Source organism: Filicampus tigris, chromosome 5, assembly GCF_054856515.1.
Source record: "Filicampus tigris isolate MCC_2025a chromosome 5, RoL_Ftig_1.0, whole genome shotgun sequence".
Taxonomy (NCBI): domain Eukaryota; kingdom Metazoa; phylum Chordata; class Actinopteri; order Syngnathiformes; family Syngnathidae; genus Filicampus; species Filicampus tigris.
The window spans coordinates 19,162,501-19,183,833 of NC_141221.1; the positions used below are offsets into that span (position 1 = coordinate 19,162,501).

At 42.0% G+C, this 21,333-nt stretch overlaps 1 protein-coding gene across 1 annotated transcript in view; it reads left to right on the top strand.

The window, feature by feature from the left end:
- The window catches only part of lmx1bb (LIM homeobox transcription factor 1, beta b), a 52,065-nt gene that overhangs the window by 1,151 nt on the left and 29,581 nt on the right, over nucleotides 1–21,333 (top strand). The window lies entirely within an intron of this gene.

A 21,333-nucleotide genomic window follows, 5' to 3' on the forward strand; every position in this document is an offset into this window, starting at 1 on the left:
CGATTGCAGGAAGTTTATACTGCGCAGTCCTAGAAATGTACAAAACGTGTGCGTGTATAGCCGGCCCATTCTGAAACTGGAATGTATTTCAGACATGCGAATATCTATTATTATTGTTACTATTATTATCATTATTATTATTATTATTATTATTGTTATTATTATTATTATTATTAATATTATTATTATTATATTTAACAAGAAATGTCATCATCATTCACCGGCCTAACACAATGCTGGAATCATCTCTGTTTATTATTCTTTCCGTTTACAAGATTATGATATTTTCCAATCAATAAAATTTAAACAAAATTAAAAACAATATTATATTTGCGTCTATAAAAACAGAAATGTGTATTTTAATTTCCCCCGAAATTTGTACTGACATTTCAAGTCGGTAATGGTATTAGTTATGTTTGGATAAAAGTGTTTTGTACGTCTTTTAAAATTTGATACTGAATTGTATTTTTTTTTCGTTTCAACATGCGGCGGACAAAAGATTCATGTGAGTCATTTAGTGGCTTATACGGTGCCGATTATGAATTATGCCAACCCGCTACCACAGTTTCCTTGATTAAATGGAATTATTAGAATCCCGGTGTTGTGCGCGCGCGCCACTCACTAACACGCAAACATAATATCATAATTAGACACGATCGTATGCATAACTTGACGGTACGGTGTTCACCAATTACTGTTAGACTGAGAGGTTCCCATTTAAAAAATTGCTTTCGTTTAATTCCAACAAAAGTCACAGTTATTTGATCATGTCAACGCTAGCTTTATTAAGATTAAATAATCGAATGGAGAGCTTTTATTACTCTTTTATTATATATATATATATATATATATATATATATATATATATATATATATATATATATATATATATATATATATATATATATATATATATATATATATATATATATATATATATATATATATATATACTGTATGTACACACACACACACACACACACACACACACCACACACACTACGTTACATTCCCTCGATTATCACATAACGTTGTGACAAATATTGCTGTTCAGCAACAGATTTAACACTGCTTTTTGGGCCCTGAGGACCCCTGGGTGTTCTATGTTTCTCATTGCATGGGTGCTTTTCATGCTTGTCATCGAATGTTTAGCTTCTTGTCTGCTGCCTTTTTAACAATTCTACTTTCATTACTGGGACATGGTGGCTCCCTGCTAGACACCTTGCAAGCAACAAAGAGTTACATCCATCGTCTTGTGTTTCATTCACGCAGCTTTGTGACAGTGTGGTTGCAGGATAACTGGGGGTAAAAATCATAGCAGTAACTATGGGATACCATGGCGTCAAGGCTCAGAGGTGGTGGACAGAGAAAGAGAGAGAGACAAGGGTCTCTTCCTCAGACCTCATTTTTCCCCTTTCTCTTTTACCAAGGCCTATTTGTAGTTGCAGTATTGTGTTTGTAAAGAAATTAGAATCATAAACAAGTGTAGTGGATCTTTGTACTACATGCCAACAATCCCCTTTGTCCTACCTTCGCTGTTTGGAATGGTGTCAGCTTGTGTGGCACGTCAAATCAGGGTCGGGCAGAGCAGAACAACAACAAGCCGATGGGCGCCATCCTGCTCTCACGTGCTATCTTTCAACACATCTTTTAATTCTTCTTACATTACATCCACTTACCCCTTCACATTTATGGTCAAAACTAAGCGGAGGGTCCTCTGTCACACACTCACATGCAGAGACAGACAGTGTCCCCTTTTCCTGTTTATTCCACTTGCAGTGATGGGATATTTAAGGATGTAATTGGCACCTTTTTGACTTTTATGACACCCATTTAAGATGCATTTGTCAGCCCACAAACTGCTTGGGGCTGTGAGGAAAGCTCCTAGCATTCTAGGTTTTCCTGCCTAATTACATTCCTACAGCAACTGATTCATGCTCCGTAATCAGCTCTCACCAGCTATAATAAATCAAGGAATTGGCAAGCAGTTTTTTCACACCTTTGGTACAGTTTTAAGTGCAGACAGGGGAAAACAATTGTGTACCGTGTTATTAAAACTCCCACCAACACAGTTCAACCTGTCTTGCTCCATATAGTGCAATTATATAGTAACAAGATTGGATTTTATTATCCTTTTATCCCATATGTTTTTATTTTTTTCAAACACCGCACCGCTGACCCGAGTTTATTGTTGCTGCCTTGACCTAAATTCAAGGAAATCAAAATTTACGTGAAGGTGTAATATGTCTGACGGCTTGTATTTTCATCAAAATTGCAAAATTGTAATGTACTCCTTAGAGCTTGGGACAATTTTTAAACTAAAGTCTTTAAAACAGAGGAAATATAATAAAATACAAGATTATTTTTGGGTGAACGTGACAATGTTGATATCTTTCGGGCGGATGGCAGTCAGCAAGCTTGAGCGAAACAGGTGCTGGAATTACACCACCCGGAGAGAGTTTGTGTTTGCACCCTCGTGCTGGCAGGTCAATCATGCGTCATTAGAAAGAAGGAGATCTTTTCCCTAGAGGGATCTTTCTTTAAGCAAGCATCCATGTAGTGAGGCCATCAGGGGACTGAGGTGTCGGGAAACACCCCTGTAATAGACTGCCTTGTTAGAAAGCGCCATGGGCTACATCCACAAATGTAACCCTCATCATATTACACCAAAATAACTCAGCCATCAACTGTGGCTGTATTAAAATGCACAATAATATTTTACCATCAAGCTGTGTTTTACAATGTTTTTTTCCACTGCGGTGACCGTTGATGGGACAAGCCAAACGTCACAACAACAACATTTCCAACTTGTCTGAATACGCCAGGAAAATTTTTTATACACATGTTGTAAGCAAAATTTCAAATCAGGTCATATCAAGAGGAGTAGATCAAAACAGCGGTGATGAAGCCATTAAAGTGGAGCTCCCAGAATCGGTCTCAACTCCCATGCATGCTCCATCCCCAAGTGTGCTGAGAGCTGCCTTTTTAGAACTGTTTGGAGTACCCTCCTGTGAACTTGTTGTTTTTTAATTAGCTGAGCTTGTGACGCTGCAGCAGTGTGCCGGATAGATGCTGACGGCTGGCTTTCTGTGTTAGCTGGCCCACTGTGTGTGTGTGTGTGTGTGTGTGTGTGTGTGTTTTCTCAGTCCAGGACACTCCCGTGCGGCCTGTGTGCATGCTCTTGCTCATGGACCAAAAACTAAGGACAAAAAAGGGTTAGGTTTAGGACTTTGTGTTGTCTACTCAGCGGGCTAGTGAATTAAATTGTCCGTACATTTTGCTACAAAAACAATCAAGCATTTCAAGTTGATTTAGTTTGTTCCTTTGTATAAGAACCTTTTTCCCCACATTTGATTTTTTTTAAATTTACCCTAAAAAGGATAAAAATGCGTCTTTTACCAATGTTCTTGGGTAAATAAAAATGAGAGCGCTCTAATGTTAGAAACGCTAAGCTGCATAATATTGCTTCAGCTTGCTGGGATTTTTAGTGCTCGGCGAGCAGCTAGCTCAAACTGACCCTGTTCCTCTGTAAGGAAGTATTGGGTTCTATGTCAACATGGCCTGGCCTGGCTAAGCAGCGCACTCGGATGCATCTTTTGTCATCTCACTCTAACTGTTTCTTTTATACAACAAATTGAGGCCCATTTGACTGAAGTGGTATTATGTGCAATGCAGGGATACAAAATTGAATATGCTCATATTATTTAATGCATATTATTTTCTGTGTGGAAAGGGGTGTTAAAAAGGTGACACCAGATATAAAAATGTAGTGAAAAATACTTAAATTACATGAGTTGTTTTTCTACAAAGCTGTAGTCTTATCGAGGCATTGCCAGTATATGTTGAGGTGTTTTCTAGTGGACATAAATACGGGGCTGTAGATATGTATGCGTGTTTATGTATTTTTGTGTGTGCGAGCACGTGCATGCCCTGCAGTTGGCAGACAAAAGCATTTTGCAGGATGCTTTGTGAAGCCACAGAGGCTCAGCCATGGTAATGCCATCACCACTTTAGAGGCCAGACTAGTGGCCAAGGTTGTGGAAAAGAGGGCCGTGTGGCTGGGTGTGTGCATGTGTGTGTGCGTGCGTGTGTGTGTGCGCATGGGTGTGTGTGTGTGGGGGGGGTGTAGTGTGTGTGTGTGTGTGTGTGTGTTGGTGTGTGTGTGTGTGTGTGTGTGATGGGTGGGTAGGTGCAGTGGTACGGGGGTACATGGGAGGAGAAAGATCCGCAGAGGGATCTGCCTGGTGCGCTCACATTACGCTGCTTGATAGCGGAGGGGTGCAGAGGAACTCAAGCATGCAATTTGTTGGTAGCCACAATTTAACCTCATCTCCGAAAGCCGGCTGTTCGGCAGCCAGTGGGACATGTCAGTCAATCGGGGAGGCTAATCAGTGACACTGGAGAGAGAAAGTCCTAGGCTTGGCAACTGAGTCATTTTCATTACTGGCTCCAAGTCCTCAGGCCTTCAGGTTTATTTTCACAGCATGACAACTTTTCATAACAAAAGAGAAAGCAACCACAAACCATTAAAGCAATTTGCAAATTACATTTTGTCTAAATGTGTGAAATACTGCTTCTGCATCTCTCTGAGCAAATGTTTTCAATTATAATTTGCCACATTACACATTTAAAGCCAGATAATTAAGATGTTATAATGTGGCTATAGATCTTTGCTGCACTAAAATGTTTCAAGTCTAATAGTGTCATGGGCGTGCTGGTGCAAATTTTTGCCACATTTGCAATAACAATTCACATCCGTTTGTCTCATTTTGCTCATGTGCGAGGCATATTTGTTTGGAAATAGCCCCCACTTGTTTCTTCAGGCAGCCTGGTGAAACGTGCATGAGAAATGGAGACCCGGCCTCTGCTGCTGGCTAACAGTGTCACTGCTGGCCCCGGCCGAGTATATGTGATCCCAGTCTGGAATGTTTTTCCAACACGTAGGCTTTTCACAGATACACTAGAGAGGACTGGCATCACAGTGGCAAGTGCTGCATTCAGACTCTTGTGTGCTCAAGGCTTACTCTCACACTCATGTCACACATTCTAGCTCTACATGGCAATGGGCAGAGCAGTGCGTTGGCCAACGTGCACCCCACATTTGGTGAGGGTGTGGGCAAATGTGCGCATGCACTTGTCCCATACACACACGCAACACACACACACACACACACACACACACACTCTCTCTTTGTCTTTAATCTAAGCTTCTTCCACCACAGTCCACAGTCACAGTCATTTTAGCGCTTTTCTCGCTGGCTGAACGTCATTCAACATTTTAACAGTCTAGATATTTGTACAGATACTACAAAACACATTTCTTTGTCTTTCTTTCCTTACAACTTTTTAATCTTCATCAAAGGAGATTAGCCCCCCAAAACCGGTATTCCAGCTCCGAAGTGACTGACAGAGATCTGCACTTTTATCATTAAGTGTGACACTAAGCTGGTCGGAGCTTTGTCTTGAATAGAGGGCCTGACGGAAACGGGGGCTCCTAATCCTTTTATTTGTGGCAGACCCAAAAAGAGGGAAGAATGGGGCCAGGCCACAGAAAGCCACAGCCCTCGGTCCCCCCAAGACCTGGCCTCTACAGCCAAGTGAGCATGGCACGCATCTTATGTGGTCCCTGCACCCGAGCGGACATGTACACGCCAACATAAGAACAAGAGTGATGATGAAATATCGGCACCAATGTGGTGTCTTTGTGTTTGCATCCACACATGCGCTGACATCCTTTCCAAGTGTGGAGCTGCACACAGCAGATGATATGCTCATCTCTGACTTGCAACACCATGCAATTCAGTTGAGGATCAGATTAATAAAGTTTGCCGGTTCGCTGGTCAAGGTCCAGCGCTGGCTTTTGTCTTCAGCTCACATCGGTTTGTGGGGCATCAGCTCCTTTGTGTGCGCACCCTTGTGGTAATCCATCTCCTGCGGGAGTCCCCCTGGGGCGCTTTATTTACTCATTCAACTGTTTGGAAGTCTGTTAGACTGCAGATCAGATGCAGTGAGACCAATGTGATTACTTTAACCGGCACTGCAGATTCCTGCTCAGCACCTCCTCCTCAACCAGAGCACTGCAGGTCGGAGGAGCGCTTCACGCCGGCTCATTTTTCTACAGTCTGGAATTGAATGTATTTCTATAAGTCTTACAGTTTCATTGGATTTCTTTTTAAAAGAGGAGCTCACAGAATCACACATTCTTTAAGTTTGCGTTTGTTTCAGACCCTTTGTCAGTACATCATCATTCAGCATCATAACTGCCTGGTGTCGCAGTGTAAAAACTAACATCTATGTTTTTTTTTTGTTTTTTTTTACCAACATTGAGATGGATTTGGTTATCCATTCATCAACATAAACCCATAGCATGTATTTGGGACTAAACCCCATGTTAAACCATTGCAGGCTGTCAGACTCACTGAATTTACTCTCTGTCTGTCCGCCTGGTGTGGCTGGGGAATATGGCTGCAATCTGCTGCCAGGATGGCATCTACAGTGACAGCTCTCAAAATACGCTGGTTAGCTTCAGCCTACTGACTGTTGATGGCTGTCTTGGCAAGAAAAGTAACCCTGTAAGAAAAGAGTGCAGATTGGGTTTCTTTGAGTCAGACTCACTTCGCTCCTTCGTGACCAGCCCCCCCACAGCCAGCCAGCATGATTTGTGCATAAGGTCCCATGACCTATGGAAGCTTCAAAAAGCAGCCAGGGGAAATATTTGGATGATCCTGAATGGGGAGTGAAGAAGTGGGAGGGAGGTGGAGATGATGGGGACTTGGTAGGAGCTGATGTAAGCCAAGGCAGATGTGAAGAGTCTGCATTAGACACTTGGTGATGGGGGAGTTGAGAGTAGGGTGTCGATAAAATGAGTGTCCCTCTAGAACCTCATGCAAGGCAACTACCAACCAGGCCCATGTTATATATAACAGGCAGGAAAAATCAGAAACGGAATTTCACCCTAATGTATCAATGATACTGATCTTCTACGCCCTGCACCCCTGCTGTACACACACTCCCTCCTCCTGCTCCTTTACCTTTCTTTTTCTGCTAGCAGCGTATTCATGTTTCTCTGAAAGCTGCTTCAAATACATCTTCTAGGGAAATTCCAGGACTGAGACCTGACTCCTGCAAACTGATCATGTGCCTCTGAGAGGCTGGTGGATAAAGGGATAAAACTTGAAGAGTTTTCAAAAATGTTTCTATGGCAATGAGAATTAACCCGTTGAGGCCAGAAGCTTATAACTGTTTTTTTTACCACTAAAGACGGGAGCGCTGTTCCGATTTTCTGCCCTTAAATCGGAAGCATATTTTTTTTCAAGAATATGTTCCCAGCCGGCCCACTAGTTGAAACACGGCATTCTGATTCATTTTGCGTTTGTGGAATATAAGTTAAGTAGCAAAATGCACTCATTTTTAGCCATCTCTGGGGACGGCCATTTTGTCTTCTGTCGACTGAAAATGACATCACAACTGCTCACATAGACCAATCACGGCTCAGATTCAGAAAACAGGTCAGCCGTGATTGGTCGTTGTGAGCAGTTGTGGTGTCATTTTCAGTCGACAGAAGACAAAATGGCCGCCCAGCGGAGCTTCTCATCTCACATACATCTATGACTGACTCTTAATGCATGTCAAGTTGTCTCCGTCGTGTAATGCTAATATTAAATGCATAAGATAGCAAAATGAGTAAAATAAACAGACATATTTGGAAAGTTTCTTTGCAATGGGGAAAAGGCCTAGTGAGAATTCAACACAAGTCCATGCCCAAAAAGAAAAAGAAAGGTACATTTCACACGCAATACCAGAAAACCTAACTGAAATATGGATTTACGGCAATAAGTGATTCCCACGCACACAGTAGGCCCGCTCTGCACAATATGTCAATGAGTCAATGCAGACTTCAAGATTGATTCGTCAACGAATGCAAGTGTCTTGAGAGCGTCATACTTGGTGGCTAATCGCATTGCTAAGGCTAAAAAGTCATTCATTATCAGTGGAAGAAGAACAGTGGATTCGCATTTATTATTGAAGCGTTGCACTCTTCAACCCCCCGCCCCGGGCCGCAAAGGGTATGGACTTGTATGAACCGGTCCGTGGCAGAAATAAGGTTGGGGACCATTCTCTTAGCCAATGAAATGCATACGAATATACACGTGACGGTGTCATGACCCCTCGCCATTCGGAACATGTTGCGGAATTTGTTCGACCATCATGGCGGATGCGCAGACGATAGCGGGAGCTCTGAAATAAGTAACGGTACTGATAAAGACGACACACTTGTGGACTTTGAACCAGTGGAACCAGTCGAACATGATATATGGTTAAGATATATGTTTGTAGACAATGACGATATCAACGTCTCTGTAACAGAATAGAAGATGGATTACTACTCAATTTTTTTTTAATTAATAATAGTGCTTTTCTCGCACCGACACTTTATTTTTACATCTTCGATTGAAACAGTAAATAATAATAAATCCAGACCTGTGTGAAATTCACATGTCATGGCTCTCTAATTGTTTTTGGAATTATGTTTCTATCTACCTCATGGGCTGAGATTTCTGGGATAACCTCAGGTTTAAGAGGGTGATTCTATCGCTGCCCATAGATTTTGGGGAGATGTTGAGCCAGGCGCTTTTGGCCTTAATGGGTTAAAAGTGCTATGAAGTCAAAGCTGGTTTAAATATTCTATTAATATAATTTTGATTAGAAGGCATTTTGTTTAAACCTTAAGGCATTGTCCCTCATCCACAATATCGTTTCTTGTTCATCACAAATGGGGTTGAGGTCCAGGTTCAAGTCAAGAGCTTCCTACAAAACTGAAAGCATAGAATTGTTCAAAATAACTTGGAAAGATGAAGAAATAATATTCAAGGAGAAGTAATGATAAGTGCCTTTGTCTTTGCACTTTTGGCCAAAATCACTTTGTTTGTTAGTATAAGAATAGCTCCTCACGTCTTCCTGCTTTGGGCCAGTTCAGTGGCTCAGCAAAAATAGCTGCCGTTGCCTCAGGATTGAGGAAAACTCCACCATAGCAGTTAAAAAAGAACAAAATATGCCATCTCAAGGAGCCCCCAATCAATCTTTGGCCTCAATGCATGTCGCTGCCTCCTCCTGAGTGTAGGTGGGCTGAGTAAGCACACTGGCCCCCTGAGTATCTGTCTGCCTGACGTTAGCCCTGCAGGCTCAAGCACACAGGGGTGCGCCATCCCAGCCCGGGCCGGAGCTGTTCCGTGAAACCGGAGCTCCAAAGTTGTGTTGTGATCCCAGCTGGAGAGACATCTCTGGCTCTGAGTGGAGCCCTCTCGCAGCATGCAGCAGAGGTCACCAGTGGCCTCTCAACCTCCATCGCACCATAGTGCTTCTGCATTGCACACACTCAGACGGCATTATTTATTGACTTGCAGTCACTTCTAAGGATATGCCTTGCAACAAATACCAGAGGGCTGAAGTTTTGATGAGGTCATGTTTATCGACTCATCTGGCAAGAGAGGTTCAGTGACCCAAAATGTTCAAGTTTTTTTTTTAGATGAATGTTTTGTGTGAATTTTAATGTCAGTAATGACATACTGCCAGTGAGACCAGAGCGGGGTCCACCATCTGTTATGACTGTGTTCAACAGTTTCCCCCTCAAACTTGAGTCTGCTAAATAACCATGAAATATGGTTCTAGGAAAAATGCCACTTAAAGAGCCTTTGCCCTAAATGTGTCTTTGCAGTTTCTTAATACAGTGTGTTTATCTCTGCATTTGATCGTGTGTTTTGCATTCCTGTGTGAAATGGCTCGCGTGAGTAACCAAACGACTGCGTGAGGAGCGCTGCCGCTTGCGTGTTTGTGAAGTGGGTCTGTCACTTGGCCAAGGATTGGACATGCTGTTGGCAGGCGAAATAGTCTGTGGATTCTCCTCCTGGTCATGTTGCTTCGGAGGCGGAAAGCGGTGCGTGCCACCAAACCGCCATTGCGTACCCCACCCCCTGCTCCGCCCCCAGCCCTCTTGTCTCTATCATCAGCCAAACGGCCCTCTCCCTGCTCTCCTTGCTCTCCTTTCCTGGGCCCCAGCGCCTGGGCTTTGGCCTATGGATGAGTGCTATATCCTGGCTGTCAGCACCGGGGTTTGCTTGGGATTGGACCCGAGTGGAAGTGCAGTATCAGGCTCTGTCTGTCAGCTCCCCATTCCACTTCCTCAGCACACCTCATAGGCGTCTGCACTCAGTGGTCCAAACATTCACTGAGTCCTGCCGGGACCTACTGTGACTGCATCTCAAGATTGACACTGTAAGGATCGCCCTTTTCATATAGACATGTCAATGAAAGATGGTTGTTTAAAGCCGTTCAGAGCATGCGACTTGTGTTTTTACACAATCTGGAGTCTTTCTGACAGACCATTTACTATTCTAACACGTATTTCAATTTGGCCACTTTTTGCTTATATGCAGTTACACATCCTTACATCTCTCGCATTAAGAAACCCATGCCCATTCATCAGACTGATTCATATTTGCAAAATGTCATTTGAAGTTTGTCATAAATCTTAGAGAACGTAATGTATATTTTCACTATGATACACACAGGTACATACTGACTCATACACATCTGCACTGCACATGGCTGCAGAAGGGCCTTCAAATGTCAGAGGATTTGCAACTATAATCAGATTAATTGGTCCATCTTTCCCTGGAAACATCACATGAAGGCAACCTGGTAGCTTTCAGTTGCATGCTGCTTACACTAACCAGAAGCCACGGTTGCAGTATCCAGGTCAAAAGTGTCATTGCACACTACAGAGAGAGATGTAGGAGCCTGAAGCTGTCTATAGCAAACATGCAATGTGAATTTTCTTCCACCACATTAAACTCAATTTTAAGTTACAGTTTATTTTACTTACTTCGTGCAGACTGATTGAATTATTTTTGCAACATAAATTCAAAGCAAAATTAGTCCTGCTTTCATATTGTTCTTTCATATTTCACATTGTCTACGTATACATGGACAAAATCTGTGTGGAGTTTGCATGTTCTCCCTGTGCCTGCGTGGGTTTTCTCCAGGTACTCCGGTTTTCTCCCACATTCCAAAAACATGCATGGTAGGTTGATTGGACACTCTAAATTGCCCCTAAATGTGATTGTGAGTGCGGATGTTTGTTGGTCTCTGTGTGCCCTGCGATTGGCTGGCAACCAATTCAGGGTGTCCCCCGCCTACTGCCTGAAGACAGCTGGGATAGGCTCCAGCACGCCCCGCGACCCTTGTGAGGATAAGCGGTATCGATAATGGATCGATGGGTGTGCTCATGAAGCATTTCTATTCCAATCAGACATTTGAGATGAATAAATGCGTCCATGTAAATGTAGCCACTGAACTTTGCTTTTCCAACTACTTTATATAGTAGAGGAACAGTGTAAAGAAATGCTGCCATTCATTATTGTATTGTTGGTTTTCTATTTGAGTACAATTTTACATGCATACTATAAAGACGACTACAAAGTTTGCTGCCTTTCAAATTATGCTGTTTTCTCAATACCAAGACATAATAACTACAATCTATGTGCAGAAATATATTCGACATTTCTTGGCCAAAAATACATGTTAATGGCCGTTTGAAATTTCTTAAGTGCTCTTTATTTGATCTGATTCAAATATCACTGGGATGTGGTTTACCAACTCAGAAAAATTCAGATGGACTTAGGTAAGCTGCGGATCCCGACCAGACCAAACAGACTCACGCTTTCATGAAGGTCCAAAAGTTTCTTTCCCCCTGCACTACCTTATGTGGTAAAGCCAGCACTGCTGGCACATAAGACGAGCAAAATGAGCCATAAAACCGTTTTTTTTTGCAAATTCTGCTTCACCCGGCTCTGCTTTTTTCACACATTCTGGCGCTAATAGGCTCTGACACACCCTAAACAACCACCCTCAAAAAAAGAGTGCGGAGCCAGGCGCAGCGGTTTGGTGTCCAGTGGAAGCCTGTGGCTCTGGAGCCAGAAAAGGAGTCATGCCCCGCTGTCCCACAGAGATGACAGGATGATAAGAAAGAGAGTTGGCCTCTCCACACAAAAACATCCCACTAGGAACTAACCTATCCTGGGGGTGAGCTGGAGGAGGGCTTCAGGACTCATGTCTAAATCCTTCCTCTGCACAGAAAAAAAACATCCAAAGTTTGATGGAAGTTTGAGTGAAGTTGACTTAGTCACCTAGTAGCCACTAGAATCTGCCTCATTGATATCACAAATATCCATATCAAGTGTGTACTTAAACAGCATGTCTCGGTGTATCACAACTTTGGCTTTGTGTCGTGGCCTCCTTTAACAACAGCCACAGGAATAAAAGAGCAAAACTTAACTGCAATTGACAGACTCTTGGCTGACACAATCCCAGTAGTTACAACTTTGGAAAGTGCTTACACTTTGCAATATTTGAGAGGGCGAAGTGAAAAGGTAGCCATTTCTTCAAGACAATGTATAATGAGGGAACCATGGGGAAGGAGAAACAGCAAGCGGTTTCTGGAAGCGGCACTCTAACGCAGCAGCATTAAAAGAGATTTACACCACCAGCTCTAAAACAGTTTTCTTTTGCTCAATGGTTCCTCCTTTACAGATATTTCAAGGAAGTAATAAACTGTGCTGACAAGTGTTGGAGTGGCTTTGAACCATCCCTCGTGGGCAGCAGCGCTCCATCATTTCTGTCACGGTGTCGCCGCTATGCATCATTAGTTTTATAGAATTTTACCTGATTCTCCTTGTTAACAGCCTTTGTCCTTGCCTCCTCATCAGGATCAGCATGTTGTTGCTTATACTCAAGGAATATTGCATAACTATCTTTAATACATGAACCATGACGCTCACCTTAATCTCACAGTGAGTGGTGTTTTATACCGTGGTTGAAGCCGATAGGCTCTTTTCCCCTGATGATTATGTTCTTTTTGAAGCCGTCTGGAAGGTCCAGAATGAGGCCCTGCACAGTGTAAGATGTCATTCTCCCACTGTGCTGACCAACATGCTGTGTGTGCCCATAACATTTAATGGTATTTTGGCAAATGCTCATGGAAACTCTTACTTTGCCCAGCAATGTTACATTCCCTACTTTCTAGGTCCTCAATCTGTTTTATTTACGATAACCACTATTTGTCTTTGAAGTACACAGATTTAAGTTAGAGTAGAATGTTAATTAGGGTAAATATATATTTTATATAAAGAGGTATAAATTAAGAAAGAGATTCCTGTAGTTTTGATGGTAGTAACTCTGATTCATTTGCTTTTGCTCGGGGATTGTTTTCTGTGATTTAAAAAGTTTGTTTAAATTTTCTTACTCTAATTTCCTAAATGATTTCTGTTAATCTGAGCAATAATGGTAGTCATGAGACAACCTCAAAGTAGCAACAATTAGAACATTTAGTCACAAACGCCCTCGTACCCAGATTTGGGCACTTTACCCAATTTATCTGGTCCTCCGTCCATTACCTGGGCACACTTCCGTCATAGATAATCATCTTCTAAAAGCGCTTCTGTCCTTACATTCCGTCAGTCGTCCCCCCTGACTCCCCACCCAATAAAAGCATCCGAGTTTTCATAATTCATAAACATTATTTAAAGCTCATTAGCTGGGTGGCACTGGTTAGCACGTCCGCCTCACAGTGCAGAGGTCGTGAATTCGAATCAGGTCCCGTCCTTCCTGTGTGGAGTTTGGATGTTCTCGCGGGGCCTGCGTGGGTTTTCTCCGGGTACTCCGGTTCCCTCTCATATTTCAATAACATGCATGGTAGGTTAGTTGGACTCTCTAAATTGCCCCAAGTTGTGAGTGCGAATGTTTGTTTGTCTCTGTGTGCCCTGTGATTGGCTGGCAACCAGCTTGGAGGGATTTTTACAGTCTTGAAATGTCCCAGAAAAGGACATACTTTGCATGCAAAGGGATAAGCTATGTACTAAATGTTAACAGTTCACAAAATTGCTACCCGCCCATTTCCTAGTCAGTAAAATGGGTGTCCTGTGGCGTAATCCGTGGTATTACGTGTGATGAACCACTAGAGGGCTGACTATGCCTGTGGGTTCAATATTACCGCGGGGAACTCACATGACGAAAAAAACCTTTACAGTTTTAAAAAAGACTTTACAGTGTTGTGCAGGCAAATGCCTATCTCTGCTCGTACCCTCATATACAGGAAATTTCAGCAATCTACACGTATTATATAAATAGAAAAAAATGGTGTATTTAATTTACCTAATTTTATTTCGTCAAGTGGTTGCACAAATTAAAAATCATCTGGATACAGATCAATATTTTAAGTAGATTACACAACTACTTCAAAACTCCTTGACAAAATAAAAGTGAGTAAATGCAACAAAAAAAAAAAAATCAGTGTATTTAAGGATAAATGACATAAAAGCAAAATTGGAAAAATAATCTGCTCCTTTGTCTGGGTTCACAACAAAATTCAATAAATTCTTTCTTCCCCCCCAAAGTATTTTCTGTTGTTGTTATTGTACAAATCACCAAAACGACGTGCATGGAATAAATATCCAAACGGGTCCAGAACCAAATTGCAAAGTATTGCATTTCATGCTGGGAGCCTGTTATCCTCTTTGCCTTTGCTGGTAGCTGGCAAGTTCATCTGTTGCTAAACTGTCATGTTCATGCCTGGCATCGAGCTTTGCAGTGATTAAAATGTCTGGAGAGGGTATGTGTTTACGGTGAACACACATCAGGTGAGCAGGATCAAAGCTGTGTGGAAAGGATGTAAAGCAAATAGAGCAGCAATCATGAACAAAGCAGCCAGTTGGTCAAACGCAGATGTATGAAACAATGATGGGAGAACAAGGTATCCTCCCTGCTGTTATTTATGTCATGGAAAAAGCAGCCCACAAGTCCAAAAACAGGTCCGTTGGGTAAAAAAAACAATAGCAGGGAAGGCCTTTTGTGTGATTTTCTCCGCCATATTAAAAATGGATGTGATCTGCTTTTGCTGCAACATTCAACAAGATAGTCGGTGTCTCAGGCCCACCAAGCGATGCAGCCAAATGCAACTGAACTGGACAATCGTGAAAGTTCATTTGGTGACTCATACCCACACACGTGGCGATTGACCGACAAACATGTAGCGACTCATTGCAACGGAAAAGCAACAAGCAACCCCTGGTGTTCTTTTGCGGAGATAACGTTTAGAGGCACTACATACTCTGTATTGTATTATAAACGACAAACAAGGCATGATTGTCGGGGGAGAAGTGGATTGACTTGGTTGCTGTAGCTATAGTATGATAATACGAAGAGAAGAAACAGGCAGGTGAGAAATAAAGGAGAGAGTATTGATATGTCACAGGCTTTATATGTAGTAATTTATATATATATCATTATTATTATCTACTTTTTAACCCTCCTGTTATGTTGTGGGTCAAATTTAGCCGCTTAGAAAATCTAGGGAGAAAAAAAGGATTTTTGTTTCTTAATATTAAAAACATTGTTATGTGATATTTTTTTGGATGATTAAACCTTAGAGCAGGTCACATTGTTAATAAATGATCACAACAGAAAGTTAAAGGCCCAACATCTGTTTAAGAAAAAAAAAACTGAACATTTTCACACAAATAATGATGGAACATTTTTGAACTATCAAATTTAATTTTAACGAACAACGTATTAAGTTGCAAACATACGAAATTATCAATTTTGACACAAATCTCACGCTTCCTCTGACTGTCCTCACTCTCTCCTGACACAGCTCCGCTGTAGCGTTTTTATTCTTCTCTCTTTTGCCGAGAGAAAAAGTTATAGCTATAGGTAGTTGTTGCCTCTTTTTTCTTTCTTGGGCAAGAAGATGAGAAGAAACTGACATACCACCTTCGATTAGATATTAAAATGAAACGAAACATGAAAGGGTTCCGGGTCTTGTAGCAGAGTAATCAAGTGTAAGTTCATCCTCCTTTCCTCCTATCACTTGTGTCCTCTTCTTCCTCTACAGGCAGTCCTCGAATTACAACGTACATGACCTACGACGTTTCGACTTTACGACGCCTGTGTCGCTTCCTCTTCTCTTTTGTACCCCGCACAATAGTGACTGCATCTACAGGCAGTCAATATTCGGCTTAGGGTCAAAATTCGACGTCATTTCCGCGTGTTACTTTCAACTGTCAATAAAACACTTGATATTCACGTCACTCACCGCAGGAATGAAGCAGCCAGTTTCCTCCTTGCTCCAAAAGTGTGCTTTTGTGCTGTTTCTCTGAGCTTGTTTACCTCTGCTTGTGTATTTGCGATGGGTTTCGTGCCAAACACACTTCCGTATACAAGCACTTCCTGTACTACAAAAACCAGCATTCCTTGCGGTTGAGCATACGCAGAGTGTCTCAATTGTGTCTGCGCACCGGCAGTATCTTTGCCTTTTTCGCCCTCCTCTCGGCCTTCTCCATCCACTTCTCAACAGTAATGCTAATTACACCATCTTATGTTTTCATTTTAATGTATTTTCATTTTTTATGCCAAGCATTTTGATGTAAATTTCGACTTTAACGGTGAAATCCAACACATGTGGAAATTCAGTTTACATCGTCAGTGTAGGAACGGAACTCGTTCGTAGATTGAAGACTTCCTGTACTCCCTTTTCTCCCTTGCTAAATTAAATTTAGTGAGCCGAACGTATTCTGTGCGAGACATGGCACGTAGGAGATGTCTTGAAATTGGTCTACAGTACCTTAGCCAATCAGGATGCAGAATACAATGCAGTAAAAAATAGCATGCTGAATTGCACTTTAAAAAAAATAGAGGCTGTCAATTAGGACTCAATACGGGTTTGTACGCTGTAAATAACAGCATACAAAATAGCACTGTAAAAAAATCAGCAATGTAGTGAGTCCGCAAAAGGTGAACCGCGATATATCGAGAGACCACTGTATGCATGTATATAGTGCATCGGTATGGCTTGGCGGTGGCTAGCCGGATCTCACTTCACACCTTACATGAATTACAGAAATGTAATTTTTTAATTTATTGCACCTCACTATTTTATTTTATGTCTGTATAGTACATTTTTACTGTGTGCCTGTAGCGCTTCAATGAAAAGAGTGTTACGAATAAAATGTGCTGTTGTTTTTTGGTTTTGCGAAAACTCGTGGTATTTGCAACATGGTATTTTTGATAGGCCATTACATCTGTGACTTTGCGATTGATAGTCATCTGCATTTCAAATTTCGAATTGCATGACTTTCATGCAATGACTTGACTTTCACTTTTACTCATGACTTTCAGCCATCTCGCTGGTGGTGCCGTGTCTTTTTGCACAAACTTAATTAAGTACAGTTCCAGCGTTCTTTTTCTTTCTTTCTGCAGTGGTCACGTGACTTGTTTCAGTGGCGTCTTGAAGTGTGTAAGCGCCGGAGTGGGAGTGGTGTACCACCCGGGTCTGCGATTCCCATCATGTTCAGCCATTTGCTAGCGGCTACAGCTTTAAGTAGGAATTATTGCTGGTGAGATAAGTATGGAGATAAGCTGGTTCTTTCCTGCAAGATGTATGAGGTGTCTGGACAGTGTGACAGATACACCTGACCTGGAAATGAATGGTGTGAAGGTAAAGCACAGGGCTCTCCTTTTTCATCTGCCAGTTGTTTGTTGCAAGTCGAAACGTCCCAGATGTTGACAGAAATATTAGAAAATGTAAGAAGTTCAACCTTGAACTCAAAAGCTAAAAACAAATCCTTAATCTGTAGAAGTACATTTTGAAGCTTTTTTTTCCCCCACTTTAAGGTGTGTGGGAGAAGCATTCCTTCGGCTCACGAAGCTCCAGGGCCTATCCCCGCCTTTGTTCTTTGGCGTCTCTCCCCTCGTTGCCTTCTTCACACCAGGTGAACTTTCAGCCCCTCACAGCTTAGATTTACAACTCATTCCCTCACATGTAAAGATGATGAAGCTGACATGTTACAGGCACTCACTGGTATCGCTCGTTGAAAAGAATGCAATGTTTAACCCCCAAACAAATTTGATGACACTTCACTTCACTTGCCAAAGCAGTTTGCCCCGTGGATAATAGCGATGAGACATAATTATTATGATGGCACACTTACGTAAACATATGTACTTACTTCATCGCTTTGTACTTAACCTTATAGACGGCACTAGCACTCATTGTAATACTTGCCACTTGACTTAAATACACGAGTAATATAGCTAATGATTATTTTATCATATACATTAATGGAGAGCATGCTGTTCTAGTTCTGTGGCTTTATTCGCAAAATATGCTCCTTGCTGAGTTAATAAGTACTAAACTGCCTTGCTTAGTTTTTTAATGCTGACGTCTATAATCAGCTACTTTTTCTCACATGCAACAATATACTTTTTTTTTTTGTTTTTTTTTTTAAACATATTCAGTCATAGTCACATAAGATAGCTAATGTCCGAAGAGGTCACCCACTGTTATGATTGAAGGGCACACTGGTGGGTCGACCCACAGCACAAGAGTTATAGGTAGCTGGTCAGCTTGTCAGTCAGGTTGGGCTGTTTTTTAATCATTTCGTCTTTGCTGTGGGGCTCTCTTGAGACCCCGGCAACGTTTAGCAGTCTGCAGCACAAGACCCCGGGGCTCGTCTAAGCCATGCCTGTATCCGAGCTGCCATTATTAGCTCTGCTCTCAGGAGCCCGCCGCTCATCTCTCCCCTGAGAGGAAGGCTGAGAAATGAAGCGCAGTGGCTGGGCGCGGCAGCAGTGAGCCAACAGCCCGACAAGGAACAGTAATTACTCCATTGATATTCCTTGTGCAATAACACTGTCATCTCTCATTTGCATAAAGTCACTCGCCTCGCCACAACTGATGAATGCATTAGATCTTGTCCAAAGGCGAGAAGAGTAGGTGGCATGTGCGGTATTTTTTTCTTTCTTGCAAGGGAGGCTTTATCCTCCTTTTAGGTGTGACATCTCAAACACAGTCAATTGTTCAAATTAGCAACAATGAAGACTCCGTAACTGCTCTGTATAAACAGGCTTGACAGTCTTTGCAGTATCGGAACATAAACTAGAACTGGCAACAATTCAAATTTCGAATAAGCTCCAAACTGTAGCCATAGAGCCACTTCCTGAAAACACCTCATGAATTCTTTATTTGTTTTAAAAGATGCAGCATTAAAAAAGATTCCAAAATATGCGCCTTTATCTTATATTCTACTGTATGTATCCAGCCACTCTACAATTTCCCCAATGATTGGTTTTGCGGGTTTTGCCTAATCCTGCTGATTTACAAACAAAAATAACATGTCTTTGGTCTAGCAGATTTTTAACAACATATATCTCCTGCAGATGTGACAGTGTATGCTGGTGTACAGTGTTTGTGTTTGTGTTTGTGCTTCTGCCTGAGAGAAGAGTGTGTGTTGAGGGGGTGGATATCATTGGATGTCATAGGGCCCTGTCTCAGTCCTTGGTTAATGGCCATTGGTCATAGGCTGTCTCCCCTTTATTTCTTTTGCTCTCCTGCTCTATCCTTTCAGGTCTCCCACTGGTACAGCACCCTCAGGCACTGCATCATTTATTGCTGTCAGGAGCCACATAGGAGGGGGTGGCGGCGAGGGGGAAGAGTAAGAGTACGTGTGCGGATGGTGTGTGTGTGCGTGTGTGTGTGTGTGTGTGTATGTGTGTGCGTGCGCGCAGGAGAAAGGGAGACAGAGAAGATGTGCTGCAGGGGGAAGCCAATGGAGGCAATGGGGAGAGGCAGGCACGCTAGACTGTCAAATCTCAGCAGTTGAATATTTAATGGAGCCTGCAGTGTTTATTTAGTTAGCCTGTCGATTTTTACCACTCTGTCAATAGCGGCCCCCATGTAGCCTGCTGATGATCTTTAGTGTCTCTTCCCTCAGGAGAGGCAAGGCTCTAAATGCAATTATGGATTTTCCTGCACTGCAATGTGTTTGATATTTTTACTGATCTAATTTGCAATCTGGTAGTTTATTGTTTGGCATTTTAGTGGCGCTCAAGTGGCGAGGCAAATTTGATTTCCTCTCATAATTCTTTATAACTTCATTAATGCTGTTAGCACATTGGCACAGATCTTAAATAAAGCAAGAAAATCATCCCATGGATGGATGCTTCCCCCATTTTATGGTCTCCATACACCATTATTTCACTGATTCTTGTTCTAATTAAAAATCATCCAAGAGGTGTATTGTCATTGTGAAATTGGCAATCATAATCAGATGTAAATTATTCCCAGACACAATCTTATTCAACCATACGATCACAAATGCGGTATCATATCAGTGGCATTCAGAGATAAAGTATATTAACAACAGTGGGACACAAATAACAGCGGCAAAATATTGCGGCTGATTGTCTCCCACAACAGTGTGCGATTCGGTAGCGCTGTAGGATTTGCAGTCCTTTGACGGATGTGTTAGTTAGAGGGGCAGCATTAGCTGTAATGCTGTTAGCATGTAGTCATGTGAGTGATGTGCTAGTTAGATGCCCAGCAGTAGAGCTAATGGTGTTAGCGTGTTGAGCCTACCGAGGGATGCAATCGGTTAGGCTGTGATGGATGAGTGTCGTGCTGCACAGCCCTGCAAGCATCCTCATTCTCCAGGCTGTCAGCTCTTTAAGTGGACGCGCGCAATTAACACTGAAATCAAAGCCCGCTTAATCTGCTGCTGGGCTGAGCATTCAATAGGAAAAATGGCAGATGGCCATTGTAAAAAGATTGTGCGCATTTGTGCGGAGCTGTTAAATCAATCTTACATACAATTCTACAGTATTCATGTAAAATGATGAAAAGGCATGCTGATATTTGTTTTGGTCTAGCCCTCTCCAGGTAGGTATTGCAGATTCGCAACAAATAATTGCCTATCCCCTAATTAATCCCATTCATATTATATGAGCCTTTTTTTTTACTCAGAAGTACTACTAAACTCTTACTAAAACTTAATTTGAGCCTGAGAGGGTTAAACCGCGTTGAAATAGGCTATGTTATAGAACATAGGTGTTTCTAGCTCATTTTGCAAATGAAATGATTCCCAGCACCCCTAAAATTGCAAAGATTTTTTAACAGTATGTCTTTTTTAAACAACCCAGAAATGTGTAAAACCCTACAGTACTTGGTTGAAAACAACAAAATTAGAGCAGGATATGTGCCACAATTCTCAATACACTGTTATCATTACCAAATCTCACTTTTGCTACATTTAATTATATCTCCCTGTATATGCTGTTGTTGTTGTCTGAAATTTTTTTCTAACAATGAAATGATTCAGTTAGTTAGACAGTACCACTCTCTACTGTGTGAAGTGGACCGAGAGAAGTTGCTGTGTCATGTAGGCTACATGTGATAATAATGAAGCCATAAGGTGCTACTGAATAGCGTCTTGACTGGAAGCGCAT